The sequence below is a fragment of the Aythya ferina genome, assembly GCF_964211825.1.
Source record: "Aythya ferina genome assembly, chromosome: 8".
NCBI lineage: Eukaryota > Metazoa > Chordata > Aves > Anseriformes > Anatidae > Aythya > Aythya ferina.
Window position 1 is genome coordinate 5,734,869 of NC_140304.1, and position 17,117 is coordinate 5,751,985.

Genomic DNA, 17,117 nt, shown 5'->3' on the forward strand with positions numbered 1-17,117 from the left:
CAGTAGCATACATTCTTTCCTGTATCTGAATCATCTCTTAGATATATAAATGAAGATGGGATTATTTATTTCTTTGCTGGAGTAGCAGGTGAACGAACAACAACAACAAAAAAACAAGAAAACAACCCAGTCAGTCTGTGGATAAAACACGATCATTAACCAGGCTTTGTGTCTAAATAAAGAACTGCAGAGAAATGGCCTGATTTGAGAATGCAGTGGAAAGAAAGGAGTGCATGGAGTGATTTTTAAAATTTTATTTATTTATTTATTGTAGTGTCTTAATCCATTGATTCATTGTCTAATTTAAGTGTTGATAAGGTCTCCTCACTATTCCTGTGTATTCACATAATTAAGTGAAAGAAAGACTGTGAAGGGGGTAAAAACAGCTCAGTTCCAAAATGTAAAGGTGCCCTTATTCATGTATTATACACATGGGCATTTTAATATGCAGTTTGCAGCTATTTAAAACCCTGCTAATGCTTCATGGGAAAAAAAAAATGAATCAGTCTACTGAGATTTCACCTATACAGCATGTCATTTTTCCCCTTTCTATTTTAAAACTAGTGGCATCTGCACTAACAAATTGTTGTTACTAAAGAGTTTATCCAAATTTTCTCTGAGATGCCTGACTGAAGTTACAGCCCTCACTGACACCTCTCCATGTGTTATGACGATACAAACTGGGTCTTGTTTTCAGAGAGCGCTTCCAGGTTTCTGGAAGTGGGGAAAATGTCCTGTTCTCTCAGGCTGAGTAGTATGATTGCCAAGAATTGGAGTTTTGGTCCACTATCAGACTGACAAATTTAAGTCCTTCAGGTTTATATCAGTGATGTATTCACATCGTGTGTCTAAAATGAGCAACCAAATCAATTGCTGACCTGCTCTTCCCTGTCCTCTTTAATCAGAAAGTTTTTTTTTTTTTTCCTCCCCTCTTGCTTGTTGTAATCAACATTGCATCAAATTTCTGGTAACAAGAATATTCAGGCCTGGTTTGTTTACTACTGCTGCAGTGAGAAATGCATACAGATACACTGCTTAATTTATCTGAGGCATTTTCCAGGCAACAGATATTTGCTTATTGATTTTGTTTGGCAAGGTGATTAAAGCATTCACAAGTATATATCAATAAATTCCTAACCTATTTAAGATTATAAATGTTGTACCCCTTTTCAGAGAACTGCTTATATACAGAAATAAAAACAATGGGTGATATTTAAAGTGTCACATAACTGAAGAGTACCAGGATAACAAAATGAAATGACTCTCATCCAGTTGCACGGACAAACTGTACCTGAGTTCTTACATGACAGAACTGTGGCTTGTCAGCATATGAATTGTGTTAATATCACAAATCCTCTGCCTCTTAAACTACCTGGGGGTAGTATAATACCCACAAAAAATAAGACGCTATGACCTCTATTCAACTTTAGGTCAGATATTCACTACTTGTTTGAGGTGCAGCAGTCTCCTGGGTTCAGGGTCTTACTCATCTCCACTTGCCCCCTGCTAAAGTGTCCTAAAATATACCTGCATTTAAAGTTTGTCTTGGCCCTTGCACAGGCTTTTCCTTTTAGGATAGCAATTTGAAATCAGTACAGGTCAGCAGAAAGGAGCTGAAATTAACCTCCTAAACATAAGGAAGGGTCACAGGTCTCTCTACTGCTGTTCTTGTCGTGAGACCAGTACCAATTAACAGACTCACTGGGCATCTCAACAGAAAGGTTAGAAAGTGCATAAGACTGAGTATTTGTCATCTTAGGAAGACTCATTTCCATACCCTAAAAAAATATTTGTTAACACTACAACTTACATAGTTGCCAAATAAATACCTGATGCATGTGTATATGAAATATTATTTGAAATGGGGACAGGTATTGCTTAGGAGAATCTGCTGTTTAGATGACAATCACAGACAACTTTACTACTTCAACACAAAGAAGTTACTATATGTAGATCTTACTCATTACCACTGTTATTATTGAAACATGATATGATAAATCTAAGGCATTTCACTATCTGGTTTGCAAAACTTTCTGAAGGACTACTATAAAATGTATTTCGCATATTAACATGTATACATATTAAACACTTCTACATAGTCCATCAATATTGTAGTCACGTTGCTACATTTTATTGGCTTTATTCTACAGCAATGAAGCCACTGAAAACTTTATTCATTCAGCAGAACTGAGGAGAGAATCATCTTTAGCTACAGACATTGATTTTCTTTTCTTCCCCCAGAATAAGGTAATCTGAGGTAGCTTTGTTATTTCATTTTATTTTATTTTTTTATTTTAATGGAAGTGTTTTATAGAGTAAGGGGAAAATAACAGGACCTGACTGAACCTTTGCTGTAACACAGATATCATGGTTACTATACACATGACAAAGCTGATATGTAGCTCATGAACTTTAGCATTTCGGTCACATATGGACACTATGGACATACTAGAACATAGGCAATACCACACTGGAATATGGTTCAGCGCCTCAGCTCAGATAACTGTGTCCTTAAGCCTATAAAGAAATTGTTAATCATTAGATGTTTCTAATAACACAACTAAATGTAAAAGCTAAATTCTGCATTTATTTAGTGTAAACATGAGAAGTGATAAACCAAGTATTCAGTTCTGATATTTCTTAATTTGAAGTTCCATTTTTATTTTAAAGAAATCGTATAGGACTATAAACAAAACATACAGTTGGTCTATTTGCTTCTGTCACAAAAATGACTTCTGTTAATTATCAGTATTTTTGGCAGGCTCAGCAAAAAAAGTCCAGGAAGATATTTTCAAGAGCCATCAGATTTTAACACTAAGTGAATTTTAGACTGTAATCAGCACACATGGCTTGCCCCCAAAATATTTATTTTTTTTCCACCCAAGCTGCACATATTTTCATTGAATTAAATGGCACAGAGTGCATCTGAGTTAGAATCATAAATACCACAAATGTACATGACATGGGGCTATGTGATAGTTATAACATGTAATGGGAAGCCAAGGTGGTGGGTCCCATTCCTGATTTCATCACTTAACTCTCTCATGTATTTGAAGAAGTAGTTGATCAACACTTTATCTCAGTCTCACAATGTATAATCTGAGGATAATAGTAATACACAAACTCATTTGTAATCTTCCTGTTAAAGATGCTAAACAATGTAAATATCTTTAAAACCTTTAATTTTCTTCTCGCTGTGCGTGGTTTGGTGCATTCCTAAAACAGCTGCATGTCAGCAGCCACAGTTTAATTTTTCCAGGACAAGGGACCTACACACACTGTATGTATCAAGTAAGAAAATAAACACTTTTTGTGCAGAGTCTGCTTTTGAGTCACTATAATCAGGCACTGTCTGAGGCAAAGCTCTGAGGAAAGGTTTACTGGTACCAGGGGAAACTGGACCTTAGGTGTGAGTAAACTGGGCTGAGGTCTGTATTAAAACTGTAGGATTTCCTGGTCCTCTGTGAATGACTTGCAGGAAGTTTGGCCTCTGCTCTGAGAAGGAATCTGGAGAAGAAGCCAAAGTACAGCTTGCTCTACAACCATGATTATCACTGTAACTGTGACATACCATGCTTGGAAGTGTTAGTCTGGGGTAGAAATGGTAAACACAGTCTGTCTTGTAAAGTACATACCGTTCTTGTCACGATGACAGGAGTGAATCTGTATTTGCAGGCCATTATTACCACGCTCAAAACTGAAGTCTCAGTTCATCAAAATAAAGTACACTAAGTTTTCTCACATCACAGAAAAGTTTGTTCAATCTTTGGAGTGACTTCTTTATCAAGAAATCAACTCCCATCACCCATTCATCTGGCAGGCCAACCTCTTATGCTAACTGCAAGATTTTCAGACAAATAGTTTCCTGCTCTTTGCCCCACAACATCCAATGAAAAAGTTCCTGAAGGAACAGCTGCACAACCACCTGGCAGCTACAGAGGTTACCCTTCAATCACTTTTATCATGATACCCCAAAAGTAGGAGGTAATATCACAGTGCTGATATTGCTGTTTAGTATGCAAAGTCACATAGTCTCTGTGCACCTTTGTTCCCCTCTGTCTTGCTATCCATGTGCTGTGTTTTGTCTTCTACACAGATTGTAAGTTTTCTATGGCATTAACTGAGAGCTAGGCAATGTCTGTATCTCTTGGGTGCTATAATGCATGAATAATAATTATACTATCTGTTCAAGAGAAAAAGCGGGACCAGCAGTCAGAGACCAATGTAGTCAGATGAGCAAATATAGGGATAGTTTAAAATGACACTGAAGTTCTGTCAGGACAATGTTAGTGAAGTCAGAGGACTCAGTAAATTTAATGCAACTCTACTGAACATGACAGAAGGAAATCAGAGAATAAGACTTTGAACTGGAAACTGGGAATTTTATTCTCAGCTTGGCAATTTCAAGTAGAGTATTGAGAAATGGCAAAGGCAGACATCATTACTAATCCACAGGTGTTTGTGTGAAACATCACCATAATTTTAGTTTGGCTGAATTGCAAAAAGAAATCAAAATACTGAAGTGAAAAGTTTCACATTGCATTATTATTTTATGTTACTGGTGAAATAGAACTACTGAGATATAAAATATCAGCTGTTTCCACTTTCCATGAGGAAAGGAGAGCTCATCATCAAGTTTCAAACTGAACGACTGCCACTTAAATGTGCATTTATTATCCTTTTTTTTTTTTTTAAATCTGGATTTTTGAGATTTGAATACTGTGAAATTTAGATATAACAGATTTAAAATTTAGTATTTGAAAGATGTGAGGAGAGATAAATAAAATGAAAAACATTAATCTGAGTGATTTAAATTTTGATTTTTTTTTTTCCTAGGAGAATTTCTAGAGGTTTAACCAAGAAAACTGAGATGAAAATCAACAGAGAAAGAAAAGGAGTGACCAATCCAGAGGCTCAGTCATTGTGGCAGTGCCACAGCCTAAAACCAGCCTCATAAATCCAGTAACCAGCTTAGTTCTGGGCATTTTGCTGGGATGTGAGTTGGATGTTTCTAACCATCCATCTGTTGTGGCATACTTCATCATTTAACCCTGACCAACTTCAAGAGACAGAGAATTGATTTGGTCGTTTAGTTAACTGAAATGCTTAAACAAAAGTTTCTGTTCACATTGTAAGTCTTTCATGAAAAGCTTTGTCCGTCTTGAAAGAGAGCTCACAAAGCAAGTGAGACGTGATGGTGGCCATTAGAGAGTGGGAGGATGAATGCGAATTGCTGCTTGTGAAGTGCTGCTTTGCCTGTCTCAGGAGAGCAGCTGCCAAGCACACTTGAGAAAGAAATCTGAAATCAGACATCTGTATGTGCACTGCATCCACCATGTTTGCTCTGAGGAGAGAGAACCATATGAAGCAAGACAGCAAAGGTGAAATCCAGCAAGACATCCTACTTTATTGCCATGGCAACCCCACCCTGATGAAAAGTAGAAAAACAATAAAACATCTTTAGAAAAAAAATCAGTTGTATCTACCAAGGGAATTGAGGAAGATGCACTTTAAGGAAGAGCTTGACATTTCCACCATTTGGTGACTCTTTGAAACAAAGGTATGGCTGCAGCTTTTGCAAGTTGCAGAGTTAGAACATATTGTACTTGATAAATTATTTAGTTTGTTTAGCAGCTGAATTCTGAATTATAAGTGAAAGCTGTAGTTACAGATTAGAATCTTTAATGCTGCTGTAGCCAAACAGAATATTATTGTTATGATTTTCCTTGATGTCTTCTGACATCTATCATCCTTTAGCACTTGAATCACCTTTCCTGCATTAGACTTTCCAGGACGGAAGAATGTGGATGCACATGTGTCTTACGCAAGCGCATGTTTGAGTCTGTATGTGTACTCTTATAAGGAGTTTTAGGCATTTATGCCTGCTATATCTAAATTCGTTACTGACTTTCATGTGAATTGAAACAGATTATGTACAGGACACATATGGGCCCCACTGAGGTCAGGGAGCCAAGCAATGAAGCATCTGCTGTTAAACAAACCATCAACTCTTGCACCACAGTAATGATAAGGAACCAATATGTACCAAAAGAGTACCCTGTGCAAGCTGCCAAAGGTGTAGAGCTAAGGCAGGTGGAAAAGGATTGTGCAAGGCAGTTTGTCTGCACAGCTCCTGTGGGAGTTAAAACTGCTCTCACACTCTCATTCCACTCCCTCTCTTCAGAAAGCTCCTGAAGTGGATCAGCAGCCGCCCTGGTACAGCCTGCCCCTGCCTGTGCTGGAGCTTTCTTGTACAGCAGGGGGCTTACTGGCACACGGAGGTGCACTATACCTCCCCCAGCCTTAGGGAATCTTGATTTAGTACACTTGTGTTTGCCAAGCATAATGCTTTAATTTTCATTTGTTATTTGCAAACGTTGTTTTTTTTATTTTTTTTTTTTAATTTTTTTTTGTAACTAATTTGCATGGACAATGAATATTCTGGTTCTGTACAGTAATGAGAAAAGCAATAAGACTATCTTACCAAAGGGCACTTTTAAAAGTAGATATATTAGTTTCTGTTTTAAACAGCATATATCTGATATGGCTGTTACTGTTAGCATTAACTGTAGCTAAGCCATTACAGTGGCATCTGGATATCTTATTTCAGGTTATAATTTCTGTGTACAAGGTGGTAGGCATATCAAACAGCAGAAAAATAATTTATCTTACAATGGGATATGAAGGTGAGAACTGACTGCAGATCACTTGATTCCCAGACTAGAACTTTACATGACCACCTTCCCCTCTCTCCATGTATCTAACTTGGCAAAGAGATCAGCCTTCCTCAGCTCTGCCTGCTCACACCACAAGGACACCATGTGCACTTTCTCCCTTGCTCTTCAGCACCTGCCCAGGTGTGGCTGCCCCAGGGAGGAGAGATCAGCCCAGCAGGACAGGTCTGCCCCACCATGTGAAACATGGATCTCTGCACTGACAGTGTGCACCAGCAAAGGTAGATGTTCAAAAAGGAGATTTAACATACAGTCCTATAGGCGGTCCCGCAGAAGCTGTCTGGCAGGTGTGAGAACACATTTTTGAATGCCACACTGAATCACAGAAGAGAATCATAGTCATACAGGAAAAGACCTTCAAGATCACCAATTCTAACCATCAATCCAACCTACCAAGTCCCATCGCTAAACCATGTCTCCCTTAGTGCCATGCCCACAAGTCTCTTAAACTCCTCCAGGGATGGGGACTCTACCACTCTCCAGACAGCCTGTTCCAATGCTTGACCACCCTCCCCATAAATAAATACTTCCTCATGTCCAATCTAAACCTACCCAGGAGCAACTTGAGACTATTTCCTTGTGTTCTGTAACTTGTCACCTGAGGAAGTCAACACAACACATCACTGCAAACTCCATTCAGGGAGTTGTAGAGAAAAATGAGGTTTCCCCCAGTCTCCTCCAGACTAAACAACCCCAACTCCCTTGGCCACTTCCCATATGTTTAGCTTTCTAGTCCCTTTGCCAGCTTTGTAGCTATTCTCTGCACTTTTTTTTTTTTTTTTTTTTTAATTCCCCTAAAACTCTAAAGGGAAACTATGGCCTTTTTTTCTTTACTACATTCATCAGGAACCACATCAGAATTTAACACAAAACTCCATTTTACATCATGCAATAATGTGGTAATGATCACAAGAATTTGTAATAACTCAGCAGCTGGTGTGTGCCACCCTATGCTGTGAGAAGCACATACAGATTTCCTTTGAAATAACAGCAGTTCAGAAATATGTTTGTTTAGAAAAATTGCAGGGATGACGTGCTCCCTGGTATCAAAGAAAAGAATGTTTGGTCTTTTTCAGAAACAGGTCATTCATGTGGGAAGGAAACTTGTGCATTGTGGCCAAGGTCATGGAGACCTTAGAAAATTCACCAAGAAAATACAGCACAAACTAAAATTCCATCGAACACAATTAATAACAGCTCAAACTTCCTTCACTGAGGATATAGCAGGAATAGCTGTCTCCTTGCAGTGCGTGCATTGTTCCTACTAATATTAATGAGATATGGCTTCCCGTACTTCCCATCAATATTAATGAGAGATGCACGCGCCACTAATGTTAATGGGGAATACACATGCGTGTAACTCCCATTAATGATCATTAGATATCCACAGGAGAACCCTCATTAATGCTAATGAGTGTTGCACGTATATGTAATTCCCACCAGTATTAACTAGAGATCTATGTGCATGTATTGCCCATTAGTGTTAATGAGAGATACACATGCGTGTGGCTGAAACTGTCATTAATGTTAATGCGATGTGTGCAGGAACTGACAAAAGAAGATACTTTATCTTGATAACTGAAACTTGCCCTTTGTGTTTGGGTTCCAGTTCATCTTTAGAAAATGTGTTGCTTTCTATTAATAATCTAGTTTGGGTATTGCTGTGGCCATGCATCTAAATACTCTACAAAATTAAGACAAACTGCAGAGATCCATTTTTCAGATGATGTGAAGTCTCTCTCTATATCACAGATGAAAGCACAGCAATTTGCATGTTTATGCCAGGGTCAGTATGTAGAATAGGTGAATACATGTTTTACTTCTATGGGATTTGATCAAATTTGTATTTCTTAATTGCACTAAATCTCACCTAAGGCTGTACTCTGATAGGTGATTAGGTAACTGTGATCTGCCTCGAACTTAGGTCCCAACAGCTACATTCTCACTGGAGTTTCTCCAGGGGTCCATGAAGTTTGTGGCAACTTCTGTTACAGCTGTCATCCCTAATCAATTAGAGACTGCACGTGGAGCGTGATGAGCAGACTTGAATTGTATCCTTCAGTGAAATGAGTTGGTGGAACTTGCAAACTAGAAATGCAATGCATTGGCATTGTCCTTTGCTGTTTCCAAGGGACAGTGCCATTTCCCAAGCCTGCCAATTTATGGAAAAATTGTCTGTGCAGATACTGAATTTTGATGCATATATTTCACATTACACAAAAAACAATAGATAGTCAGACAGTAATAACAGAAGACCTAAAAATGTTATAGTTAAGAACAACGTTGAAAAAAAAATGTTTCTGCTATATTCCTTCTTAAAAATTTACCAGGGCACATCACACCATGCCTTAGGAAATCTCAGAGCTTCTTGCCTATAACAACAGTCTTATTCTCTACTGACAAGAGACTCGTACAGTTATTTTTGCCTTACAAAACAAGTATAACAAAACAGCAAGGTAGAATAATACACCTGCTTTGCACCATATACATGGATTAAGGAAACACCTAGGGAAAGTGTGGGAATAAGCTTTCTATTGTCCTTTTAATTCCCATCTGTTCTTAGACTGAAGTTATGTGCTAAGACTAGAAGACAACTGGTCAGAAAAAGAGAATTTAACAACTCAATAAACCATATGTTTGTAAGAAAAACAAATCTGCACCACTACATTGTTTTATGCTTCAAAAAAATAAGGAAAACTGAAATGTGATAGCATTGTCTGTGTCAGAAAGGGTCCATCTGCACAGTACAGTCATGACAATGGTATATTCTATCTAGTCTAAGAAATTCTTGCTCCTCACCTTACACCTCCCCAGTCATTTATTTCCTGGCTCACACCACAGCTCTTGGTGGTACCAGCATAGTATAGAACTGTGCTCTGAAATAGATAACTGAAGTGAGCTGTTTTAGAGGAAGCACACAGAACTACGGTGTTCTGCTGGGTTTATTGCTTTGCTTTTTATTGGATCTTTTGAATGATCCACTTATCAAGGAGAGCTGTATTGACATAACAGAAACTTGCTAAAGACTACTGTGCAAGGGTGGGAACAAGCATTTTGAGAAAGGTATCTACTGCAAGAGAAAATATCTCACCAACCTGCATTCTCACGTCCACCAATGAAAATCATACATAACTTCTGGAGACAGCAAGAACACAGCATTCTCTGGGTTTCTAAGGCCTAAGGCCACACATTGGAATATAATTTAAACCAACAACCCCCCATGGCTTCTTTTCCCTGTTAATCATTTTTTGTAGATGCATCCATCACATTATACAAGCTACACCTGATCTGATTTATTCCTATCAAACAGAAAGCAAGGGGTTCCAAGTCAGATGAGCAAATACAAAATGAAAACGAAGCAATCTCAAACCTAAACAAAATAACCACAAAGTGAGTTCCTGGAACAGCATGCACTCCAGTCTAGGAATAAGGAATTTAATTTGGCACTGGGCTTCATGTTAACAGCAGACTAAGAACTAACAAAAGTCTATCACAAAAACATGACTTAAGGCTCAATTTTCCTTTCTAAGCATGTAACCTGTGTTTACATATTTGCAGCTGTGAGGCTTAGCAGCATAATCAAGTGCTCCCAATTTTAATTAAGGGAGTAAAATATGCATATGCAAACTCCCCCTTTTACTGGTGTTAATGCCTCAGAAATGCCAGCAGCACTGAAAGAACTAAGAAAACAAGAAAAGGCAAAAATCCAAAAAAAAAAAAAAAAAAAAAAAAGAAAACAAAAGAAAACAAACCCCAGTAACTAATCAACTTTGTTTAACCAACAAAAGGGTAAGAACAGAGATAACAATACAAAATATTTCCAGTGTTACAGCCAACATGCACTAAGATTCTGGTCTGGCCTGAATTTCCCTGGCTAATATAGGATCCTAGTCCTGTCAGAGCATTTGAGGTAAATGACTCAAACTCAGGTTTTGTCATTGTGTGGGAAAGCCAGGCACAGGTGAAAAGCCTTGTAGTCTTGAGTAACAGCTGTTGGTAGAAGTGCTTCTCTCCCACAACCTGTAGATGCTCAGGGCTTCAGAAGTAAACCTTTGTGCCTTGGACATTAATAAAATGTTCCAGCTTGCTGCTCCAGCTTTGCTTTTGGGTCACTAGAAGCATGCAAATCCTCAGTGGGGACTCCTGACAAGAACTGGGCAAAGCTGAATATCTATCCCAAAAAGACATCAAATCCTGTGTGTTTAAGATAATGCCGCTGAGACATTCACAGATAAACCAGCAAACCAAGATATTCAAACATGCATTTAGAGACTACTGGAGATTGGAGGAAGTTGTATATTTCACGTTGGTTTAACTGTAGGTTCCTCTAGGAAAATTTGGACAGTGGCATTCCCAACTGCTCATCTCCAGAAAGTCCTCTTTTTTAAAGAGAGAGACAGGAGCGTGGCACAACACAATACTGCTTGGAGCAATATTATGTTCCATTCAGGCACCTGAGTGGTTTGGGAAAGCAGTCCTTAGAGCACAGAAAAGAGCACACCATGGAGATCAGTATATCTGTATTAATATTGGAGCTGCAACATACTACAAAATACTGTACAACGTAACAGGTACCAAAGGAGCCACTATGGTCTGTTGAGTGAAATACACCCTTTTAGAACTGTTCCAATATATATTTACATGATACACCAGAAACAAAGAGCTGATCTACTGAATAAACACTGCAGTAAGCTTCAGAGCTGTTACGGTCTATTGAGTAAATAATAAAAAGTTTTAAAATGGTCCAAGCATATATTTTCATAACATGAAAGAACTGCTTCTGAGGAAACTATTTTGTCAATTCCCAGGCATGTCCATGAGTGATTTCCTTTCTTTTCCTTTTTGTTTCACCATTTATATTATTGCATATGCCACTTGCATAATGATGTACAGTTCTTTCCAGTCCCTGGACACAAATTGTAACAATCCTGTTGCAAATTCCCCCCCATACTAAAGATGTTTAGCCACTGTAGTTTAAGGCAACAGTCTCAGTGACTATCTTAACAGAAGTTGAAAATGGGGAAAATCAAAAGTAGTGATGAGATATGCAAAGATATTTTCTAGCAAGCTGGGAAGAGTTGAAATAGTGTCTCTCTGCCTACTGCAGACTAAAGCCTTCCCTTTATTTTCTGTTCTATTTTTCAAATTTAGCCTTCTTTCCTAAACCAATAACAGAAGGAAACCTTTTCATAACACTCCATTTGATGACACAGAGAAAAAACATCTTGATCCATGGCCATTGTTAGACTTGGTCATAATTTTATTTCATCCTGTGACTTGAAAGGGCTTACACAGAATAAAACTAATCATCAGTCTGTGAAATACACCTACTCTGTGAAATACAATAAATTAAGACCATACAAAAAATTGATTCCTACTGGCAGTTAACAAGAAATTTGTTGTCTAATTATCCAGGGTCCAACTAGTCATAATTAACATTCTGACAGCCTAGGAACAGCTAAGATAATAGGGCTCCATTTTGTTCTCAAATCTCTAAATCAGGAGGTACTTATCTCGATTATACAACTACAAATGTGAGTAGAATATTTGCATGTGAAATGCTTTTATGGCCTGTCCCAAAAGCTCTCTGCTGAAAGCTTCATCAAAGAGGTACCCCGATTCATTTTTGGTCCCACAAAAAGTGGTTAGGTGGCTCCTCTGCACTGAGCAAACCAAGAACCTTGCTCACCAGGGAGGCAGATAAGAGCTCCAGTACCTGCGGTACAGAGCAGTAGAGAGACCTTTCCAGCCCCATCTTCAGTCTAATGTGGAATAGGCAGGAAGTATAGGGAATAGAAGCCATAGTAGAAGTATGATATTCTGAAAAGAAACTGCAAAGAAAAACAACATGAGGTGCACTATTCTTTTTGAAGGTAGAGAATCGAAAGTATGTGAAGAGTTATGGAAGTTTAAAATAAAGATCCAAGACAATGAGTTTCAGAAAGTAAAGAAGTACTGTTCTGGCTGTCCTTGTCAGCCAGAGTCCCTTTCTGTTAGTGGGTAAGACCAGAAAAGCATCTCCAGAAAGAGGCTCACCTGACCTTGTCTTGGAACTCCACCAAATAAGCTATTTACACAGCTGCGTATGAAGCATGAGTACTTAGGAAACCAGTTTAAAACAGATGCTTTCATTTTTAGACAGTATAAGTCTGATAAGATTAGTTCTGCATGTGATTTCAGCATCTGAAGTTTTGAGAAACATATCAAACGTAGGGTACAAGGTACACAGAGAAACAACAACTTTGCTGTTGAGGTTAGAACTGAAGATTAACATCATAGGGTTTCATTCAGCTTTTTTCATGCCTTTCAGCTAAGGATAAGTAGCAAATCTGAAGTTTTTATAGTGCAGAAATAACTGACTGTGTGAAAAGAAAAATCACAGAAACACTGTGTTTTTACGGAACTTTTACGGAAACTCCAAACTTTTATGGAAATTCTGTGAACTCAGAAGAAGAATGAACTTTGAATGATTTTAATTTTACAATGTGTATTTTAAGGAGCTCTAGCAAGATGGCTTCTAGCAGTTACCAGATCCATTGCACAGGGTGTTTTCTCATATGGAAGACAGTACTTTTTGTATCAAAAGAAATAATAATTTTGAAAAGAATGCTCAAGTAATTTCTTAGATCAGCTAGTGCTTTCATCGTGACTTTACAGTTTTATTTTTATTTTTATTTTTAATCAGAAATGAGTTATCAGTATCTCTAGGGTTTCTTCATATGGGAGAAAGGGTAAATTCTCTTTGGTTCCATGGTAAAATAAAACAAAATAAAACAAAAAGGTGTTTACCAGATGTATAGAATCACAGAATCACAGAATCACAGAATTTTCTAGGTTGGAAGAGACCTCAAGGTCATCGAGTCCAACCTCCAACCTAACGCTAACAGCCCTCCACTAAACCATATCCCTAAGCTCTACATCTAAGCGTCTTTTGAAGACTTCCAGGGATGGTGACTCCACCACTTCCCTGGGCAGCCTATAGTAAGTATAGGCTTCTAAGTAAGTAAGTAAGTATAGGCAGTATAGTGAGGCTGTAAATTATTAATGAGCATCTGTGGGCTTTTCATTTTAGTACCCTGCTACAAAGAATACAATGATTTGCAACATTTACTAATGTGATTACCTTTCTAACAGAGAAGACTGTGTTTCTTTCCTATGAAAAGAATATATGATTTGTCAGGTGAGAGAAGATCAACATTCTTATGGAATAAGGCACGTATTCATACACTCATATATTACAGCTAAGCAAATGGATTAAGGCTATCTGAGATGATAAAGTGGTAGCAATTCCATCTATGTGCCAAGTCCATCAAGCCAGTGTTTCTCAACACTAAAAATCGAATTAGTCCTTCTACAGATGGCAGCTAAATTTAGCAGAACTCCTGCTTTGCTCTTGTCTTAACCACAGTCCAAGGAGACTTACTGAATTCAAATGAAAATATCTACTTGGGCCCATCTGTGCTTGAAACTGGATTTGCAAGGCTCTGACAGGGAAGAAGTAATCACAAGGCAACTTGCTGAAGAGGGCGACATGCTTGCACACAATCCCTAAGCCATGATGCCTTCCACAGGGGAAAACCAGAAAGAAGGAACACCACACACCCTGGGCTGTTTTGGAATGATCAGACCCATAACCAGATGGTGTGACATGGTATTTGGTGCATACCTGTGTGGGGGGCAATGCACGTTCTCACTCACCTGTTCCAAGCCATGGAAATGCCAAATGAGAATTAGCACTGCCAGCAGACTTGTCAGTGTCATGATCCAAAGTGATCTGGCGCTCTGCTGGTGGGCTGCTCCTACCCTCAGCCAGTGCCACCGAACTCAGCCACATTGGATTGAAGCACCCAAGCATGTAGGAAAAAATACCTCATCATCTTTATCTGGCAACTTACATATTTAGAAAAACAGCTCAGTATTTTGTACTCATTTGTCACCTGGCTAAACACCACTTGATTTGGAAGAAACTAAATCAGACCTCTTAAGCAGAACATATGCCAATACTACCTTGATTAACTAACAGTCATTACCATACACTGTCATCAGTTTCCACGGAGATAGATCCAGTAAAGCAGCTATCCCTATTCAGTGTGTCCCAATTAAGTAGAGTATACAGTAATAATATTCTACATTTATATACACCATTCATCCTCAAGCACTTTAGAGATTATACAGTGCTCAGACACCACTGTGACAAGTGTATTATAAATGCCCCCTTGTAGACACACTGAGCTATAGCAGCTTTTCAAGTGCATGGGAGCAGTCAATTGGCATGCTGGTATCTGAGCTACCATAGATGAAGAAACTATGCTGCAGTGTCCCTGATACAAATCCATGACATTATTAAAAAAAAAAAACGAAAAAAAAAAAAAAAAGAAAAAAGTTCTTGAGTCTCAGAATCTCCCTTGGGCAGAAAGACATTTAGGTTCAGATCTAATCAGAATAAATCCATGTAATATAATGCACAGAGCTCAATCAATTTAATTTGAGAAAACAGTCAAGACACCTATTCCTATACATAAATCCACAGATCCTGAAGATTAAATATTTCAAAATCTGTTGTTTGGACTGCTAAGCTCTCTTTTCCAGTGACTGAATGATGAATTATTGTTGGATGTACTTTCCTCCTTTCAATAGCTAAATTCACTTTTATTTCCTCCTTCCATTTTAGATAGTATTTCTGACTAAGGATCCACTCCTATGACCCTTAATTTTTTGTTATAATTGTCCATTTTATAAATGCAGATAATATTTAATTTCCAGATGTATTTTCTTAATGACAGTGGGAATGAAAACAAGGTATTGAACTTAGCTCTTGCCTTTCTCTACTACAGTTTTGTGCAATACTTTATAGACATGGCATATACAGCATCCTGTTTAACCCCCTTTACTTCTTAAAGCTCCTCCCTCACAGTTCACTTGGGATTGTAGTCACACTTTTAAGCTCTTGAAGTGCCATTGGTTTAAAAACCAGCCCTGCTACTTACTGTGAATAACCCTTTCCATCTGCCCTATTAGGCAAATATTACCATCAACTAAGAGAATTTAAACTATTTGTTTAGGCAGTCCTGTTGTCAGTTGGATGAGGATTGAGGATTGAGGAAGCTAGGTGGTTTTTGTTTGTTTGTTTTGTTTGTTTTTAATGCCAAGGACACTGACCAGTCTCTTTGCAGACCTAGTGCTTTCTTTTGGAGATGTCAGCTTTCCGTTCTTCTGAACTTCTGCTCTGTTTTGCAAATCCTATGAAAATACTATTGGCAACATGCCATATTTTTAAATGCTTTTACAGCGAGAAAGTAGTTTGTTCAGGTCATGTGCCCTATTGATATTCTCTTATTACTTAAAGATAGATGAAGAGGTTCTGCTCAAATCTGCTAAAATAAAAATACTACTTTCAATAAGAACTAAATTCAGAAAGCTGCTTAAGCCCCTGCTTAGCTCTGGCACATGCTTACCATTTGTTGCATGGGGACTTAATTCACTCTCACTTAATGTGTCATTCTGGAATAGAGACATTTCTCAGATTCGAAGTTGAACTACTGCAAAGTTTAGCCTCTGAGGTGAATGTTTTGGAAGGTTAATAGCCTGTGGAAATAGAGGAGCCCTATGTTATGTTTAGTACTCACTTTGGCTGAAAGATGAAATAGACTCTCTTCACCCAGCCGCTAAAATGCAGCCACCTGTGGGGAGTAATGTGCCAGCTCTTTAGTGCAACAGTGCAAAACCATTTAAGAGGGAAGTGAAGCGTTATGCCTCGGTCCAAAGGGAGTGTTTGCCATTGTTGTTGCTGAACAGCACGACATTTTTTTTTCTGGGTGGAAGGCACTGTCTGTGTAATGCTGTATTTCAAAAGGATTTGGGTTTGGATACACAGGAAATGGGATCATGTCATCAGTTAATCAATAACTCAGTGCGATGGACTGGTCTCCCTACTTAGCACTGGAAGAAACCAGCAGAGGCAAGAACACGGACACAGTGAATGTGAGTGCCTACCTATAAGTGTTAGTTATATTTATCAATTTTATCACTGAACCCATAAAGAGAGAATCAAATATTTGGTACAAGCACATAGCTGTAGCAATTTTGCTACAGACTGAGATCAAAGTTTAATTACTATAACAGGAACTTGCTTCTTTTCTGGCAGAATTTACTCTCTCTCTGTAATTAAGTGAATATCTCCTATAAGTTCAGGTTTAACTTCGATCTGAATTTCAACCAAGCCAAATCTATTCACTTTACAATTCACCTTTATCCTGCCAGGGTAGAATTGGAAAGACAATGTGAAAGTCTGGGGAGAGATCTGCAAAAGACAATGCAACAAGTAAACTGCAGCAGACCAACAAGGATTCTTATTCTCCGAGATGATTTATTAAAGGACACCAT

The 17,117-nt window shown here is 38.2% G+C and overlaps 1 protein-coding gene across 10 annotated transcripts in view; it reads right to left on the reverse strand.

Annotated features, from left to right (window-relative positions):
- LOC311441012 (uncharacterized protein) overlaps positions 1–17,117 on the reverse strand; it is a 383,622-nt gene that overhangs the window by 23,347 nt on the left and 343,158 nt on the right. For 3 of the 10 annotated variants that reach the window (XR_014695715.1, XR_014695716.1, XR_014695717.1), the window contains exon 1: positions 9,830–9,946. The exons of the other annotated variants lie outside the window; for them this stretch is intronic. The gene's annotated coding sequence lies outside the window, so the exon portion shown is untranslated. Of the gene's footprint in view, positions 1–9,829; positions 9,947–17,117 lie in introns of those variants that run through there. 10 annotated transcript variants of the gene reach the window in all.